Source organism: Microtus pennsylvanicus, chromosome 9 (genome assembly GCF_037038515.1).
Source record: "Microtus pennsylvanicus isolate mMicPen1 chromosome 9, mMicPen1.hap1, whole genome shotgun sequence".
In the NCBI taxonomy this organism is placed as follows: Eukaryota; Metazoa; Chordata; class Mammalia; order Rodentia; family Cricetidae; genus Microtus; species Microtus pennsylvanicus.
Window position 1 is genome coordinate 8,242,965 of NC_134587.1, and position 19,876 is coordinate 8,262,840.

The window sequence follows — 19,876 nt, forward strand, 5'->3', positions numbered from 1 at the left end:
GCAGGCATATCTAACAGTTTGTTCGCTGGATGTCTGGGCTGTCTCCAAGATCAGACTGCAGATGACAAAGCTGTGATGAATCTCCTGGTGCAGAACGCCTTGCGGATGTAGGTACCTGCTTCTTTGGTGCACAGTCACGATGGAATCACCCAGTCATAGGGGTGAGTGGCTAGTTTTCTGTGTGTTTTTATTAACAATGTCTGAGAGATGCCATAGTGAACATCACTTGCCTTTTCTTGGTATACATGCATGAGATGTACAGGTGGGGAGGGGAGACCTTTCACCTGCAGCTTGTTTGTGCATCCAGAGAGTGGATGCATCCTCCAAGGCTGCTGGAACATTCTACTTCTCTACCATTAGGGAGCAAGTTCTCTGGGGACTAGTTGGTGTTTGCAAAATCCTGATCTCCTACAGGACATGCAACAGCAACAACCACAAAATACTTGGCAAAGGTGGCCCTCTTCTCCTCTTCTCCTCTCCCCTCCTCTCCTCTCCTGTCCTCTCCCCTCCCCTCTTCTCACCTCTCTTCTCCTCTCCTCTCCCCTCCCCTCCCCTCCCCTCTCCTCCCAGAGAATCCGCAAACCCATAAGGACTGTGAACACCTTGCATCTGGAACCAGGCTGTTGACTTCCACCTTCAGAAATCCCAGTCATTTAAAAATCCTTCCCTCTGTTCAGATGCTCACCTCCCCCTAATTTACAAGGTCTGGCCTGTGGGGGTTGAAAGAGGGCTCTTCATTTCGCTGATGACAACAGCCGCAGAAAGCGACTGCCGGACTGACATTGCTCTTCCCGCATTAGCTACCACAGGGCCGACTTCTCCCTCCCCCCTTTCGGTGGCGAATCCATAACACACCCTGCGTCATATTCGTGTCATTGAAAGCCAGTCTTTATAATTCTAACCCCAAACTGGAAAGAGAAAAAATGCTGAGGGGGATCAAGGAGAGTTTCTCCTTATGTGTGTTTTCTCCCTGACATAAGGTGACCCATCGCCAGAACTGGAGACCTACTCGTGCATTTTGACATAAATCTGCATCTGCAATTATGACTCTAATGAGCTTTATAGGCTGCTCTAAATTGGTGAGGAAGACTTACTGTTATTGACAAAGCATTGACCTGAACATTAGGATGGAGGAAGAGCTAATTATTTTTTTTTTTCCTGAGGAGCAGGACTTGGCTTCGAGTTATGAATCACTTTGATCCCGAGCATTTGTGGAATGCCTTCTCTCCTCCAAAAGCAAATATCGCCGAGTCTCACGAATACACCCTAGGTCTTTGTACAACTGCAGACACATAAAATTTCAAAACACAGTCTATGGGCCTTAAAAACAAATCATTTCGAAAGCTGCGGTCAGGACTTTCAAGGTGCCCAAAGAGGCCGGTCTGTATCTTGTGAATGCAAGTTGTCTGAGACCACTCCCAGGTCTAAAAGAGCAAGGTGTGTTATAACTGGCCGTGCTGGGATTCAAACACGGAGCCACCGTTAGTTTTAATAGAGTTCCCCGTGGCCGGCTACTGTGTACAGGCAGCCCAGAAAATGTGCTCCTTCGAGCTAGGGAAGGCTAAAGGGAGCTTTAAATCACAGCCTTATCGTGCTCGTGTGTTATTGGCAAGTCGGCCTAAAAATAGAATCTCATTACTTTAATTCTACAGTATTCTTAGGTTAGCCAACCTTTATTATTAATAACGGCATTTCACATTTATATAGCACTGTCTGCTCAAGAGAACTTCACAAATTATACACATAAAACTTCCCTACCTTAATGTAACAAGCCTGGGTTAAGAGGGCAGGAGGGAGATGGGAAGTGGTGGCTCCCACTCTGGATCAGGGACTGAGGATGTCACCAGGTGCCTCTAAACAAAGCTTTGAAGTCCAGCCATTCGCCCAGCTAACAGTTTAATCCTGTGCAAGAGTGCCCTACTTTTCACGGCTCATTTGTATGGCTCCTAGGACAGCCATAGCTACCCCAAGAGCAGTAGGTCACATGTAGGGTATACTTTATGTCTACCTTTGCAGGTCTTAGTTGGAGTCTGGAAATCACCCTACAATAAGAAATGTAGTCAGGCCAGGTGTTGGTGGCAGATCTCTGTGAGTTCGAGGGCAGCCTGGTCTACAAGAGTTAGTTCCAGGACAGCTTCAAAGCTATACCTATCTTGGAAAGAAAGAAAGAGAGAGAGAGAGAGAGAGAGAGAGAGAGAGAGAGAGAGAGAGAGAGAGACATTTTCTGACTCCCCAACCAGCCAGATGGATATGAGGAACCTCTCTATAGGTTTACTTCTCTGTAGGTCTGTGAACCCAAATGCTATTTAGAATGTGTGTGTGTGTGTGTGTGTGTGTGTGTGTGTGTGTGTGTGTGTGTGTGTGTTTGGGGGGGTACATAAACCCTCTTTGAACTTACACTGATCCTTTTCCAAGGTTGTGTAGACAGTTAGGAGAGATAATAGCTATGTTTTCTGGGTAAATGCAGAGTGGGTATGTAAAGATCTTCAGAGTGTAGGTAGTTTGAAAGGCAGGTAGTTTAACAGTGTACTGTGCTTGCGTGTGTGTCTGTGTGTGTGTGCATACTGGCTGCACACAAAGACACATAAGTGGGTAGGAATGTTGTTATGAGAGAGGGAATGGGAAGGAACAACAGAGACAGGGTGTGCAAGCCGTGTAGAAGCAGTCTGTGTTCAGAACGCCTGCAACTGAGAGGAAGGAATTTCCGGGACCCTAATCTCTGCACGTCTGTGGGATTAGCGTTTAAGGTGGAGGGGATAATGAAGGGGTTGAAGGCCAGACTTCCATAATAACAAGCTGTGATGAAGAGCCTCTGAGTTGGGTACTGTTTTAAAGACCTGAGTATGAGAAACAGGTAAGACATGGCCTCGGTCCCAGCCAGCTTGAATCCCTAAACGGAAACAGGTAAGCGGAAGTGAATGTCGATGGCTGGAGGGAACATTTTAGTTAGAGCAGAGCCCATGGCATCTATGGGACCTTTCCTCATGGGAGGACATGAATAGGTCTTAGGTGGACAGGAAATACTTCCTGGGAAAGGTGGGGTGAAAGAGGCGAAGGTCCCTCGAGGCATAGGAATCAACAGGTACAGGGTCTGTGAGGCCAGAGAAGTAGAGAATGCCGGAACTGAAAACTACAAGTCAGGGAGACTGGCTGTGTTCAAGGAGGGAAGAGTAGGAAGACTCGGGCTCCTGGTGGTGGGTGTGGCTTGCAGAGGGGCTTAGGCTCAATCCTGAAGCTCACTACAGTGGTGTTTTCCTAGGATCAGCCCCACATTCTGTGTAGATACAGCAGGTCACACGGTTCCGTGCGGCCTCCCTTCCAGCTGTGCTTCTGAAGCTGGCAGACATTGCCTCTTTGCTCATTTGCTTCCCTTTCTTCCCAGCCCACAGCTAATGGCACCGCAGCACTGAGTCAAAGGAAGCCCGGGGTCCCTGGACACAAAGGAGGAAAGTTGGGTTTTTCTAACAGGCTGTTCCTTCCCTCTGGAGTGACTAGCTTCCAGATGCTCACTTCCTGATGCAAGTAAGTTCTCACAACTTCAAAAGGGAGACTAGGGGAGGATTCCATAAAAGCAATACGTGTAAAGAGTTATGGATAAACCCATTAGAAAAGGATCCCAATAAATATTGGCTGTCTCTGTCTTCTTAGAGTTCCTGTGAGCCAGACTGTTTAAACATATTTCCTCCATTCTAATATATAGGTCCTGGGTCTAACTAGCATTTCTTCTTTGTCTATTAAGTTCAAGGGTGCTTGCAAGTTTGGGCTCCCAGTCCACTATTTTATCATCCAGCAAATATGTACGTCATTTGATATCATGCTACCTTTCCTAATTTTTTTAATCAAAGACTTTTAAAGAAAAAAGAACCCATTCTTAAGCTAGAGTTTGATGAAATTACGTTCGTACAATACATTGTACCTTGAAAACCCCCTTGGCGATATAGATCCATTTTTCATCTCTGTCATCTCTCTCGATTCTGTAAGTTCTTCCTGAAAAAATCACCCAGAGAATATGCAAAGCAAATATATTAACCACGGAATTATTTAAGATACTTAAAAATTGGTAACAACTTAAGCATATCCCCTGAGTCATGTTAAAATCATATTTTTGCATCCGGTCAATGGAATGTTAGCAACTCAATGCTGGGGGGCTATTGAGAACTTTCAGAAGGTTCTGTGACGGTTTGGGACATTTGAAAGGATGAACTTTGTAGCCTTTGCCACACAGCTTACTTCTAAAAGGAAACATATTGACCATAACTAGTTAGTTTTGCTCAAATATGAGAAAAATCACTAGGTGGCCCTTTGGCTGGAGGTACTAAGCCCCAGTACCACAGGAAAGCCCAGTACCACAGTACCCACTTCACACTTCCTAAAAATGGAGAGACTAAGCATTGGGCTTTAAAGACAATGAGACATTCTCTTAGTCACATTTATGGTTTTTATTTTATCCTTACATAAAAAAAAATCCTAAAGGCACTATTAGCTCACAGAGAAGGCAGCTAAGGTCTGAGGCAATGTGATTGATCTGTTTGATTTCAAGGGCAGTCAGGAAAAGAGCCTGAAGATTAGAAAGCATTGTGTGCGACATCATCATAACCCTTTAATACATAGCATTGTGTGCGAGATCACCATAACCCTTTAATATATAGCAGCTACAGACCTTGTAAACCATCCGCAACAGCGCCTAGCCTAAGATCAAGTAAAGTAACTTTCTAGAAAAGAGAAAAGCCTTTGGAGTCTGAAGCAGATATCGCCAATGTCCTATAGACAAAGTCCAAAATAATTTGGACAAGACTTTCTGCATAGGCTTTTGGGAAGGCAGGCCATCACTCTGTCTCTCGGTAGCGATTCTTTGCCAAGCTGGGGGGAAAAGGCCAACAATGGTCTTGGTGAACACGGTTTGTTCCTCTTTACTATGGGGAAGTGTTCTGCAGGGGGATGAGAGCAGAGAACCAGGTTCAGACGTCTCAGACATGGGGAGATCGGAAACAGAAGGTTTGAGGACGTGGAAGAACATGAGCAAATCTGTGTGAGAAAAATATTCATAACAAATGGATTCATTAGCACAGATGTATGAACTGTCACCTGATGAAATTAAGTGAGGCAAATATTTAATGGTGTGAGGGCGAAGAGATTCGGTTAAATAACGGTTTCCTTAGAGCAGGGACATTGTTTTTAAAAATGAAGTCATCTCTCATGACATATGGAACAATCCCTCAGTGAACATAATGTTCACCTTTTATTAAATTCAGAACTTACTTTCAAGTAGTGTGTTGAGACTCCGCTCCCCTCCCACCACCACCCCAGCACCCATTTTCTGATTCACAACCAATTACTCGTCCCTTGTTCTCTGCAGGAGAGTACTACCTGGTAAAGCCGGATTCCCCTGTTGGGTGGGCTGGATGTCCAAACAATCTAGTCTTTATGTCAGAGCCAGGGACACTGAGGCTGGGCTGTTCTGGTTCTGCACACCGTTCCCCCTCGGCCAGCCCACAGTGAGCAAGCAGAGGCTCATTTTGAGAAAAAATTCAAATGCCCTTGTTCGGTCAATGACAGTCACCAAGACTTCGCTCTTTCCTGTGTCCCTCCCCTTTGGAGCACAGCAGTCCTGTTTCCAGCAGTTTCAGAAAAGGCTCCTCGTTCCTGAGTTTGCAATAAGTCTGATTTCTGCCTCCTTTCCCAGTTCGACTACGTTGATAGTGTTTTGCTAAAAGGAGAAAGACGGTGGAAGACAAGAACATCATTTAAGCTTTTTCATTGTTGTTCAATGTTCAGGCTTATTTTAAAAGGGTGTTTGCAAATGGGTAAAGCTCAGCTTGTTGGATTGGAAGGTGGGGAGGGGGGAAGGAAGGGGCAAAGGCCACCTGATGTCTGAGAAAAACTGCATCTCCGGAGCGCTCAGAGAAAACGCTGCTGAAAGGGAGGCCCAGAGTAATTGCGACACCTCTCAGCGGCTCAGAAACCTCGCTCCCGGCTGCTTGCATCTCTGTGTGTTTAGTTTTTGTTTTGGAATTCCCACCTATGGAATCTTAAACGTTGGTTCGTTTCAGGTGACCTCTAGCCACATTTTCCTGGCGGTTTTAGCTATCAGCGCAAACCGTCTCCCTCATGGCCTCACCCTGCCAGTCAGCAAGCAGGGACCTAATTAGCTCTTCGTTTTAATGGCAATAGTTAAATTTACATTAATAATTTAAATATTACAGACTCTGTGGGCCCGAGCCCATAGCTGACATAAAGATGTGAAATGAATGATATAAGGTTCTGAAAACACCACGGTCATTATTCCCATCCTGTTCAAACTTTTAGCCGTAATGATATCAATTAAAATTCAAATCCCAGGAAAAGGCTTTGCCGGGTCTCACTTTTGTTGTCATAGCTGTGGCCACACTCCACGAAGGGCTAAGGTGTCCGAGTTCTACTTTGCAAAATGCCCCAGCCATCAAGTTCAAGAGACATCATTTCGTCTGCAATGAGAGGTTTGCTTTAAATACCCAAACGGTGCGGCTGTAGCAAGTGCCTCGTTATCCTGTCCCGTGTCCCCGATTCTCCCCGTGTCTGCAGCGCTACTGCGGCTCCGCAGTGTCAGGCCTGTTTGCTTTGCAAGACAGATGGGACTTTCAAAATGAAATGTACCTATGACTGTTTGCTACTATATATATAAAATGTCTCATTTAGTCTCATCTGTGATTTTCCGAGAGGAGAGTGCTTCCAGGAGCCATTTATCTCAGTCCTGCAGGTGTGAAGCATTGAATGACCATCTGAAAGACAGACTCAGAACCTCTTCTTAAAGGGAAAATGCCTAAAGATATTACTCAGAGGAAGGCAGGCTCAACGTACTGGCTGAACAACATGGAATAGCTTTAAGATGAATGAAAGGGTAAATATGAAAGAAAAAACACTCTGAAAATACTAACTTCAAAGGTTTTTATCTGGGGTATGAAACCTTCCATTTGAGCTCATAAAATCTTCCATACTACATTTATGAAAAACTCTAACTTTTAACAAAGATAGACAATAACTGTGTTCAAACTTCTTCCGAGGTAAGCTTTTAGTCCTTCCTGCCTTGACTAGCCCTTTATGAGAGAGAACTAGCTTCACACTGTCCTGTGATGGGTCCCTTCCCTGCTAAGGCAGCCACCTCCTTCTACAGGAGCTAGGAAGAACTCTCAGCCCCTGAACTCTTCCTTGACGGCCATTGCATTTATTGTTGATAATATTGTGACGGTTTATTTATTTCCTTGCCATTGATTGGAGATGCTAATTTCCGCTATCGAATAATTTCCCTGAGGTCAGGTTCCACATCCTATTCTTTTTGTTGCCTCTCTGGCAATGCACGGCACCTGCAAGACTCACTCCTGTTTCTACTGGATGAGTTAGGAGTGAGCGGACAGGAGGGATGACGTCACGGCTCGCCACCAGTACGGCAATCATTTTTGCGTTGGTTGTAGAAAATTCCTATCTTAAGTACTAACAATTACTTTGTCATTTATCTGGGCTAGAAAATGCTGTGAGTTCAGGCTATATCTGTCCTCGTTCATCAGTAGAGAGGCAGTCTGCAGGTCTGCTTCCTTCACAGCAAGATGGGGTAGCAGTGACCTCCCCACTAAGGTTATATAAATGAGAACACGACATCTCTTTGGTGAGTAGTAGAGCCTCAGGAACGCCACAGAAAACTGGCGAGTGCAGTATAAAGGATTACAACAGCTAACCAAGTGGAATTGCAAATGTGTTTGACAGCATATCGCAGTGACGAGAAGGATGGAGTCTTTGGAGAGTACAAGCTGTACCGAGGAACACGCAATGTTTTCAAGAAAAGGACTTGACAGTGAATATTGTCTTCAGATGGTAGCTCAAGATAGCCATCAACAAACGGTACAGACGTTGGAGTCTGAATCCTTGGGCTCAAAGTTGGAAAATTAATAGTGCCTGACTTTTAGAATCTTCCTGAGGATTAAATGAAATAATTTACATAATACTCTCAGCACAAATCCTGGCCTTAGATGAACCGCAATAAGAGTTAGCAATTATCAAACAGCCAAATCATATACAATTCATTTCCAGCTTATCTGCATCCACAGCTATGCTTTACATTGTTTAATGAAAGGAATTTTGTGTGTTTTCATTTCTATGAGAGTCTTTTATTCTTTAAAAGCCTGTGCGGGACCCGCCCACAGAAGCCCTAACTTTGGGCTCTTTAAATTCATCCATGAGTCTGGGTTCCTAGCCAGAGAAGATTCAAAATCGATATAGACGATGTCCTCAAAGGGATTAACACAACTGTCTATAGTTGCTGCTTCCATGTGAGGAAATGAATTCGTTTCTCTTGGATTTTCTCAGACCGAGCCTGGCAGCCTTTCTCCCCAAGTAGAGTCACTGACAGGTCACGTGCAGAGTCCTCCTCAAAGACAGAGGCAAAGGCAGCTTAATTTCTTACCCACAATGCTAGGAATGGCGTGTGATATTGTCAGCACCTCTAATGTACTCCCATTCTTATTCCCAATTTACAGAATGTCATGGAGGGACTAGGAGTTGAAATCAGTTTGGCCAGAGCCAAACCATGCACACCTTGGCACCATGACCTGCAGCTAGGCCATTGGGTTTTAAACTATATGTGCTTGATATTATATTATACTACCTTTGTGGATGTTTACAAAGGAAGAAATTAAGATTTGGGGACTCTGAGACCATGCTGAGCTTGTTAAAATTTTGAGGGGCTCTCAGACCTGGAAATAATCTCCATCGAAGTGATTCCAAGTTGTTACTTCTGGCTGTCAACCCCTAATCATGGAAAACCAGGAGCTTCCAGAGGATTGGGGAGGGCAAAGGGCCCACCTCTCTTTTTCCTTTGACCTTGTCCTCTGCTGCCTGCCGTATTCCCAGGATGTTAAAACGCACGAAGCAAAGAAGACTTAGTGAAGGAACAGAAGAAAACTTCTGACCCTTTTCTGTTTGAAAGAGAACAGTCTAGTGTCTTTGGAAACCCCTCTCCTGTCAAAAGCCAAGACACTGGAGAGAACGGGATTTGCACTGCACTATATTCCCAGGTGGGAAAATGCTTTGCACATAACTGGACTAATGCAACCCATGAACCACGGATGTCATATTCACTCTCTGAGGCCAATGCAATTGGGTTCCAGCAAATAAACTCATCCAGTGTCCGATGTGGGGCCTTGATGATTAGAAAAATAATCCTAAATAAACAGCGAGTTGATGCTTTATCACCTTGAATTCTTGAGCGCCTGAGACGTGCTTTGGAGAAAGGTGGGGGAGAGCAATGTTTTCAGATTTTTTTAATAGAAGGTCAAGATCATGTGCAATAAAGAACAAATCGAGGGTCGCCGATTGTTCAAGCATACAGCCATTTAAACAGTTCGTCTCGTGGTTATCTTCTAAGTTAACTCCTGGGTCATTTTTGAAATGGGACCAGTTTGAAAACCGCCTGCCTGTCACGTCAGGTGGGTTCACAGCTGCCCTCACTTGATGTCTCCCGAGTGTCTGTTCTTTTCTCGCCCTTGGCCATACTGAAGCGTTTCCTTCTTCGGTGGGGCACCGCTCCATGCATTATGTGCTGGATGCTTCCTTCATACCCGGCTGAGCGACATTGTTTCTTGAGCCAAAGTTGGCACGGAGAATGGAAACCAATGGGAAAAGGATGTGTGCCTGAGTTCACAGCGTGTTATTTATGCTCGTGGGTACGTGGCATGTGGCACGTATAAGGATTTCTTTTTTAATGTTAACTCAAGTAGCTCTAAAAGAATTGTATGAACAGGGGATGTAAATTGAGTTTTGGAAAACAAGGGAAACTTGTATTAAGAAGCAGTACACACCAGTCATCTCGTACAGTGGAATTCTCTACATAGAATTCCTTTGGAAAAGGAAGGTTGAACTTCGGAAGACTCGGAGAATGAGTTAAACACTGACTGCAGGGGAATCAACCTCTCTGGACAGGAGAGAAGCCATTTCTTATAGAGTGGTAGATAATAACATTGTGGTCGTATCATCCAAAAGTCGACCTAATGCTCCTTAATTCTGGTACATCTTATGTAGGATTTACAATGTCTGGAGGGATTTGCTAGAAGTGTTGCTTCGTTTTGTCTTAAATAAGGGATATAAGATCATAACGGGCAGAGTGTCTTTGGCCTTATAAAAAAATGATTGTTTTAAATATGACCAACAATCTAACCACTGCTTCTTTATTGTCAACTTGTTCTCCTATTGTCATTAGTCGGTACGTGTTTTATCTTTGGGATTACATGACACACAGCTCAGTATTCCTGGGCCTCTTCGAATTCTTCTCTGTGGTTATAACCTTCCTCCTTTGGGTATCTGATGGATGGTATTTATGAAAAAGGTATTAAAGTCCTCCAACGAGCGATGTGCCTTCTCTTATGAATTCTACGTTAAAGAGTCTAAAGGCTTGTTACGAACACAGGGCCTGGGTGCATTCACATCTTTGGCTTGCCTTTCTCCGAATCCATATACTTGCTGAACGGACTGTTTGTTTTGATGTAGACTATGTTTTTATAAAACGTCTGCACGGAGGGAGAAAACACAGGCAGCATTGTCCACAGACTCATTAGGAAGAAGTTATTTCAGATGATAATGGAATTAGATGCCTGTAGGAAGAAATGTAAGGGTTTCTATTTTGGGCTTTTCTGTAGGAATGTAGCTGGGCTAATTAAAGGAAATGTCAACTAATTTATTATGTTTAAATTTATTGTCCAACCAGATAATACATCTAAAATTACAAAAACCCAAACAACACCAGTCCCGGCTCAAAAGCTCTCCTTTACTCTGGCCCAGATAAACACTGTTTATAGAGTTACGTATAAAAGTTGTAGCTTTGCAGAGCTTTCTAGGCCTTAAAGAAGTCAAAGGCAAAAGAAAATTCCCCACAAATCTGCCATGTTCAAAGTCTACACTTCAAAAGAGAACTTTTTTTTTTAATCTCTAATTTATCCTGACAAAAATTCTCTTGGGCTTTTCTTTCAAAAGGTGAAAAATGAGCCCCAGCATCCAATGGTGCGTGTTGATTATTTATCTGTTTACACCCATCCATGTGATTGCCGGGAAACTCAGCTCCGGCTTCGGCTGGGAGCTGAAGAATGTATGCTGTCCACTAGTGCATGTTCCTCAGAGGAAAATTAGCTTAAACACAAAACAGAGTTTTAGAAACCATACGTTTTATTTTTGTGAGCAATAATCTGAAGCCTGTTTTTTTTTTCAGGTAAAAATATATGCATGCAATTTTAAGCCTACCTATTGCACAGCAAATCCATTTTCAGTTTGCAGTTTTTTTCCAACCCAAAAGAATCCCCAAAGTAATTATTTAATAGTATCTGCAATTTAATATATATGACTAGAGTCTCTCTGAGAAACATCCATACATCTAATTTTGATTCAATAAACAATATTGTAAGTGCACTGGAAGGTCCATTTTTTTAAAAAAAATCAAATGCAAATATCTTTTCAAAGTAAAAGGCTTATATAAAATTAATAGTAGACAGAAATTGTTCCCATTTTGTATTTCTTGGTTTTCACAGCTTGGGTTTTTGTTAAGAGGGTGCGCACCTGTAGGAAATTTTATATACAGCAGCCACTCCGCTGTAATCAGAAGGCAAATTCGTTTTTGCAAGAAAGTGGGTAATTCACAATGGTATACACATCACTTTTATGGCCACATCTGTACAGCTCAGGGAAAAGTTTGCAGGCACGTGTGCAGATCACATTACAAGGCCATTGTGAAAGAATAAAGTCTCACCTTTGATGGGCTATTGCGGCTGAGTTAGAGGTCCCAAGCCATCGGAAGTGTTGCATGTCACCAAATGGAGCAGACTGGAGCCCCAGACATCCTTTATGCCACTGCCTGAATTTTGGTCATTTCCGTCAAGATCAGTGGACCCATTAAATACAGGTATACACACACACACACACACACACACACACACACACACACACACACACACACGAGTGATAGGAGTCTGTTTTATTTCTGGCCTTCACCTCGCTGATAGAAGTTCACTGGGCTCATGCAGTGCCTCCAGGACACCATGTTCCCATGAGCAGCAAGAATTTCATTCTATTAATGTTCAGGTGACATATGAAGCCCATTGTCACATCACTAATGTGGCAGCAGACATTTCCCGCCCACGCCAAGGTAGTTCACATGTTTGTGTGACTAGAAACTGGGATCTTTTTCTACTAGTGTCATTGAACGTTGAAATAGGAGGAGGAGGAGGAGGAGGAGGAGGAGGAGGAGGAGGAGGAGGAGGAGGAGGAGGAAGGAAGGAAAATAGCCAGCTTAAGGTTAAAATTTTCAGAAGAAGGTAAAACTGAAAGCCATGCCAAAGATCACAGGAATCATGTAAGCAAAATTGGCGGGATTTAATGGGATGGTTTTGTAAAGGTTTGCGTTCTAAATTCGAAGAGTCACATGTTATCACAGAATGCCAGGCATATGAGAGGGGGGAGCTAACTTAGGTGGCTCCAGATAACTCTCACAGCCCATCGAGTGGACAGAATCTGTCACAGCCGCTGACTGCCATTGTCCTCAGGAGAACGTCTCAGAACACACTGGGGCCACCATGCAAGTACCCAGGCAGGCAATGTCTCCTGAAAGATTAATGCAAGCTCTGGGTGGGGAATCAGTTCAGAGATGCATTGACTGTGGTGAGGGGCAGTGATAACGACATAGACTAAAAACAGCCTTTGCCTTTGCAGTGTGACCAAGAACAACCAAAGTGCCAGGCGGTGGTGGCGCACGCCTTTAATCCCAGCACTCAGGAGACAGAGGCAGGCAGGATCTCGGTGAGTTCAAGGCCAGCCTGGTGCCTGGCCTATGGAGCGATTTCTGTTATGCAGAAAAACCCTGTCTCTAAAAACAAAACAGAAAAAAAAGAACAGCCAAAGCTACCCAACTTTAAGAAATACTAGAAACTGATATTATGCATTTCTGTTTAACATTTTGCTAACAATTCTTACTGTATCCAAAGACTTCATGTTGCTCATCTATTTCCTAAACAAAGAACCCTAATCAAACAAACGGATCATTCTTCAGGTGACTTGAAGGTCTGCCTATTAGCCTGAATTTTTAAATGAGATATCTCCTTTAAGAACAGCGAATACTTGAATTCTAGATAAAAAAAATTAATCTAAAATAAATGCAACAAAATCAATATTGATTATTAGGAGAGAAGGTGCTAATTGAGCCTGGAAAACCTTTTAAGAACTAAGAAGGTAAAGTTTCCAGTAAAACTACAATAAATTACTATTAAATAACCAGAATATTTGGTGGAATTTAATGCCAGGACATCAACTTCCTTCAATTAAAAAGAATATTATATTACTGATTCAGTCAGAAAGACAATTCCAGTAATATTATCAAAGAAACTGTCACTTTGGCAAGATACCTTTCAACTTATATTTCATTATGTTCCAAGAAAATCCACTTCTTAGATTTCTTATGCTTTTAAGAATTGATTTTAATAGCCAGTTGTTTTTTCCCCCAGAACCTGATATATAGTACTTTCATACTAAAGTGAAAGCAAACCCATTTTATTGAGAAGTCACACTTTAATATCGGACAGTTTCTAACAGAAAATACCTTGATTGGTTTAAATGAACAGAAAGGATTCAATATTTTATTGTAATGAAATTTGACCCAATTTTCCAGTAAATTGCCTCAAATGGGCAAGTGTTGGCAAGGTTCAAACGCTGCATAAATGCCTGCTTGAACCATTGCAAAGCTGGTGCTGACTTGGGGCTGAAGAACCCCAGCATCAAAGCCCGTGTTAGCGTTCTGATGCCCCACTTAAGATGGCATCATCCCACAATGCTCCAACATCCCCACACAGGCTCAACCCCCTCACCTCAAGCAGCAATTCTTAAACGCCCTGAAATATAGTATTGTTTCCTTTAAAGGCGACATGAATTCTAGTCCCCGCCCGACTGCCGCATTCCCATCCTTTCCCCTCCCGTTGGGTCCTATCTCTTCCACCAGCTAGATCTACTTTGCTCATGGGAAACTATGTCAACATGGCTGACTCCTAGCCATATCTGTGGAGTCGTTCCCACCACTCAAGGAAGGAAGAGAAGAGGAGGACTGTGGAGCTGGGCAATGAAATGTCACAGGACGACCTCTTTAGACTGAGTCCTCTTCCCTCACACAGGTGCAAGGGAAAGACTGTGTTGCCTAAGGCTCCTGAAGGTGAGCTGGTGAGATAGCTCAGCCAGTGAGGGATTTGCTGCCTGAACACGAGGATCTCAGTTCAAGCCCCAAGGCCACACTAAAAATGCCTGACATAGTAGAGTACCCCTACAACTCCAGAGCTGAGAAAGCAGAGGCCAGTATCCCTGGAGTGGGCTTGCTAGCATTCTTGAGTTCCAGATCGGTGAGAGAATCTCTCTTAAAAAAAGAAAATGGGCATCACCTGTGGAAGGACACCCATGATCTCTCTCTCTCTCTTTCTCCCTCCCACCCTCCCTCTTCCTCTCCCTCTCCCTCTCCCTCTCCCTCTCCCTCTCTCTCTCTCTCTCTCTCTCTCTCTCTCTCTCTCTCTCTCTCTCTCACACACACACACACACACACACACACACACACACACGCGCGCGCGCGCGCGCGAGAGAGAGAGAGAGAGAGAGAGAGAGAGAGAGAGAGAGAGAGTTTTTGAAGGCACCTGGAAACATTTGAGAAGTATTTTAGCTGATCCCAAGGTAGGTTTTGCCTCCTGATTCATCTCAAAGAGCCCAACAAAATAATAGATTAAATAAATAATAGAATAAATAAAGCTATACCTCAAATGCACTCCAAAGAATATCCAGTTCAAAGTGGCCATTTGATTGCATGACAACTCAAGTCCAAGCCTAGGAAGGGTTAACAGAGCTTGGGACAGGAGCTCTGTCCCTAGATGTTCATCCCAAAGGTCTCTTCCAGCCCACAGGCTGCCTCATAGTTTTTATGGGCTCTGCATTATTGCTGGTTGGTTACCTCTGAGCTATTGGGAAGAAGTCCATAAGTGGCCCTAGGAGTTAGTGTTATGGGCAGTCTGTGGTTACCCCGAGTGCCAAAGCAGTTCCTGAACTGGCATGGTCCAAGCTCCATAAAAGTGAGGCAGATGCCTGAGGCTTAATCGTATCAGCAGCCCTAGCATAACTCCTTCGCTGGGTTGTCTGCCCATGGTAATTCACATGATTGTAAAGTTTCCTGCAATGAACACTAATTTTACGACAGAAATACTAAGTATTATAAAAATACCATCACTAGTCACAATGCCCATTCTGACATCGTTTCGTCGTTTATAAAGGCTCTTCCTGTACTTGTCTTGCCTTATCCTCACCAAACACACTATGTTAGCATTTGCATAAGAGGAAACTGACCACGCAATGGACCCAGGAGAATTGCCGTAGATATTCAGTTCCTCCATGACAGAGCCCCGTGTCCACAGACTCTAGCTCTTTCTTTAAAGAAGCATTGTCCCCATGGTGGAACCTTTAAGTGGCTCTCTTTATTATATATTTTTATGAACACATTGATTTTAAAAATAGACACCCGAGAAGCCCCTCAACTTCAGTCTCCATTTTAATCTTTCTGCCTGAGCATCGAAGGACAGAAACACTAAGAATCTGATCGTGTCTCTGGGCCACGGCAGGCCTGGGAGTCAGGGAATTTGAGGGGAATTAAGATCTACGTATGTGCGGGCAAGGGCCGTGTGCAGTGTGTGCGCACACTGGGCTTTACCCCTGTGGATACAGTATAACCCCATTTCACTACAAAAATGTTTAAGGAATGAAACTACCTACCCCCCCCCCAAAAGAAACAAAACATAGAAACAAAAAACTTCCTAAAAGGAAAGACTTTGGTGATTTGCTAGCATTCAGCACCCCCACCGCAGCTAGCCCCCAGGGCGGCTGAAATGCCTCCTTCCACAGAGGTCTCAGGACTCCCAGCAGCTGAATCTGTCTGAGCTCCCGGAACAAAATTGAGAGCTGTGCCTTTTGGGAGCCCGGTGTGAGTTACGATGTTTGCTTTGCCACTGTTCCTCAAGAAAGCCACTCTGTCATCTGCACCTTAGCGAAGGAAGGAGCACTGCCTGAAAGGGCCAGTTTGGGGTCTGTTGGGTGGGTTACCTGCGAGGATCGCCTGCCACTGCTTTTCCTGATATTCTCTTGATCCAAATCCACGGTTCCCACTAGGGACGAGAAGCCCACTGTCCAGCTAGGGAGCGGTTGACTTCATGCTGTGTACTGATGCTCTGATGGAAGTGTTTGTAAGTCTCCAGATGGTCAGGCCGTATTCGCGAAAGATCAGAAATGATGTTAATATTCGGGGTGTTTTGAGAGAGGGGAGCAAGAGCTGAACCATCATTGTGGCGAACTGCGTTGATCAAATGGCAATCCATGGGCTGAGCACACTGCTGGCCTTTGATTCTCACATAATTTTCAGTTTTGCTTATTGTCACAGTTTTATCTAGTTGAATAGCCTCCACGTTACCATTATTCTGTGAATCTTTTGGTGGAATAGTACAAAGGCAAAAGAAGGAAGAAGGGAAGGAGCTGAACTATGGAGTGAGGAGGAGAGAACCCATATCAACAGCCTATGGACTTCTACATCAGCCCAGTGCAAGTTGTTGGCATTCATGGTGTGATGCTAATTTCTACTCAGAGAGCCTATGTAGTTGAGAAATGGAGACGTCCCACGGGACCCAGGGGTGTTCAGGGTCACACAGTCTTCTTTTGATCTCTCTCTCACACACACGTGAGCAGAAGGGGTTAAAGAAAATCCACTCTGGCATCCCAGCTTTGTGAAGTTCAAAAGCTGCAATTGTCATGTGTTTTTTTTGCTGTTATTCGTGCTAAGATCTTTTCATCTTTTTTTATTATTATTTTTAAAGTTTGTCAGGGTGGTGCTTTTCCTTCACTTCAAATAACTTGAACAGAGCTTAGAAAAGAGATCGTATCTGTCACGAAGGAAAACCCTGCATTGTCCCTCACTGAGCACTGCCGGCAGGACTGACAACCCAGGATAGCCTGAACTGAAGCTTCCCCATCTACAGGAATACTGTGACGCCAAAGAAACTGTGAAACCGACCTTTGAACAAGACATGGGTGAGCAGTAAGCACCGTGAGATCTTTGTTTAGTAGGGAAACTATGTAATGCCAGAGAGTCGCGGACTTGCTTAGCTACAATCTAAGAATGCTTTAAAGATGGGCCTTCTTCTTAGTGAGACAGACAGACAGACGATTCACTGACCTGCTTTTCCATGTTTGGATCGATAGTGAATGAAGAAGATAGACTTCGAAACCTTCTGTCGTGAGCAACATAAAAGGCATGGAATTCAGAGAGAGAAAACAAAAAGGCAAAAAAGGAAACAACAACAAATCACTCCCCCCTCCATGTTTAGAGACTTTAGAAACCCAGATGTTGTGGGTTAGTTTACAAAGTCACTGAACGATGGTGACTTTATAAACGTCCTCCCACCTATGAGCATAGAAAGAAAGAACACTGGTTGGTACCTAGAACATTGATTCTCTCTGATGAATAAACCTAAGGCGAGTACAGTCTACCTGTGAAGCTAGAGCCTAAAGTGGGGAGTACGCAGGCTGGAGAGATGTCTGAGTGGCTAAGAGCCCCGGGTGCTCTTCTAGAGGACTTGAATTATATTCCCAGCACCCACAATTCCAGGGGATCCAAGGGTACCCATATGGTACACAGACATGTGCGGACAAAAACACCCATTCATATAAAATAAAAAATTAAAGTGGGACACACGCATGTGAACTAAGAGTTGGTGACAAGAGAGGGGTCTGAAAATGCAATCTGTGAAACTGAAATCCAGCCCCAAATTCGTCAGCTAAGGAGCAATATGTCATCAGTAAGTGTCTTGGTCTTTTTGTTATCTATAACATGAAGGTTGGGCGAGGTGACCTCCAAGCATGGCCTATCTTTAACATGTTCCAATTCAGGTTGTTGGCCAGTAACTAAGATTACTAGGAACCAAAGGGTTTCTAAGTCAACATTACCTCATCTTCCTCCATACACATGGAACACCTTCTATGAAAGACCACTGCCTGAGGCTACGGAGGGAATGGATCAAGTAGTTAAACCCAGTCCAACAATCTGATTCAGGAGGCCAGATACATGCATAAAATTCAACCCTAGAGAAACCAAGGCTAAGTAGCAAATATTCTGCCTGGATTCTACCCAGAATTCAAAGGAAAGAAAGCCCCAAGGTACGGGGAAGAAGGAAGCATTCTGGAGGTGGAGGTGGAGTTTTGGCCTAATCATTTCTGAAGGCAAGAAGCGAAACTGGAGAAGCTCTCAGAAGGTTTGCAAATCCAAGATTACCCTCTAAGGGCAATTCGTGTGCGTCAGTAACGAAAGCTCCACCACTAATAAGTATAAATATAATTATTACTACTATGCAAATTAGTCCAATTTATAAAGGACTTGTTTTCTAGTACAGATATTTCATGATAATTAATTACAGATTCCCTTTGAATAATCATATCATATAAGCTAACTACCTTATATATGGCATAATAACTAATCTGGGTTAAACAATAGTTTCAAAATAAACTAACCTCTGAAAACTCTTACTGACGAACTTCTAGCATGGCTCCCCTTGAACTTCCAAAAAGCATTGCCCTAGCACTGATAACCCTAGAGTGTAGGATTGGACAATAAAAACAATTAAAAGCATTGTTTGGCAACTCTCAAGAAGTTTGCTCTTGCCACATCACTGACCTCTTTTGTTTTAAACTGGCAGGCAGACACAGGAGAGCACCGTAATGCCCTCATCAAGTAGACTTGTTCTCAATTCCACTCTTTGTTGACCACGGGTCCATGAGGACACAAGCAGAAGCCCCTCCCCCCCACGACAAGTGGAAGAGATCACATGTGCCATGTCTCTACTTTTGGTGACCCCCCAAGATCTCAGTGTTCAGGAGAGAAGAGAATTCAAACCGGTATATTCAGGAAAAAACTGAAAGCTGCCCATGCCATTCCCAATGAGAAGCACAGGCAAAGTCTGGCACCACATAACCGAGCCAGCCTGCGTTTGTAGCCCTGATAATGGTTGAAAAAGAAGGAGGTGTGGGGAGGGGGGCCTGAAACAAAATAGCAAAAATAAAACGGGAAAATTTTTGTTTGAAACGAATGTCAGCCATGTGCTTCACATTAGTTATCCCAGCCTTCAGGAGACAGGGACAGGAGTGCTAAACATTTAAGGCCGTATTTAAAAAAGCTATATGTACCTGAGCTATATACTGGATTCCCGAAACACCTCAAAAGACACAATAAAGAAAAACATGCAATTTCATTCAGTATCTGAGCTTAGCCCCCACCTCCTTACTTGACTATACTTAAACCTGTGGACAGACAAGAAGCCAGCATGCATAAAACCACTAATTAACATATACTGCTAGACAATAACAAAGCCATCTTTTCATCTACTCTTGCATTCTTTTTGTGAATCTTTAAAATATACCCCATTTGAAAGCATCACTGATTCAATTTTAAAACATTGCCAGAAACAGCTTTGCTAATCTGCAAACTCGATAATTCTCCCCCAAACCCCAGCGCACTCAGCAACAATTTAATAGCAAATATCTCTAGTGGGACCTCATATTACTAAAATTCTATTACTTTTTATATTACCAAAAAAATGCTAGTGCACTCTAAAGTATTATAAATAGTTCAGACCAGGCAATGGTTCTCAAAATATATGAAAGTTTATTTTGTTTTTCGGCACTCGGTAACTTGGGGTTTTCAGCTTACATATTTTTAACTCACACTGTGCCCTTCTATGAGCCACGGAAAATGTAGGTTACCAGTCAACTTCCTGAAGTTTCTGGACATTTTATTTGTGTTAATTTGCTT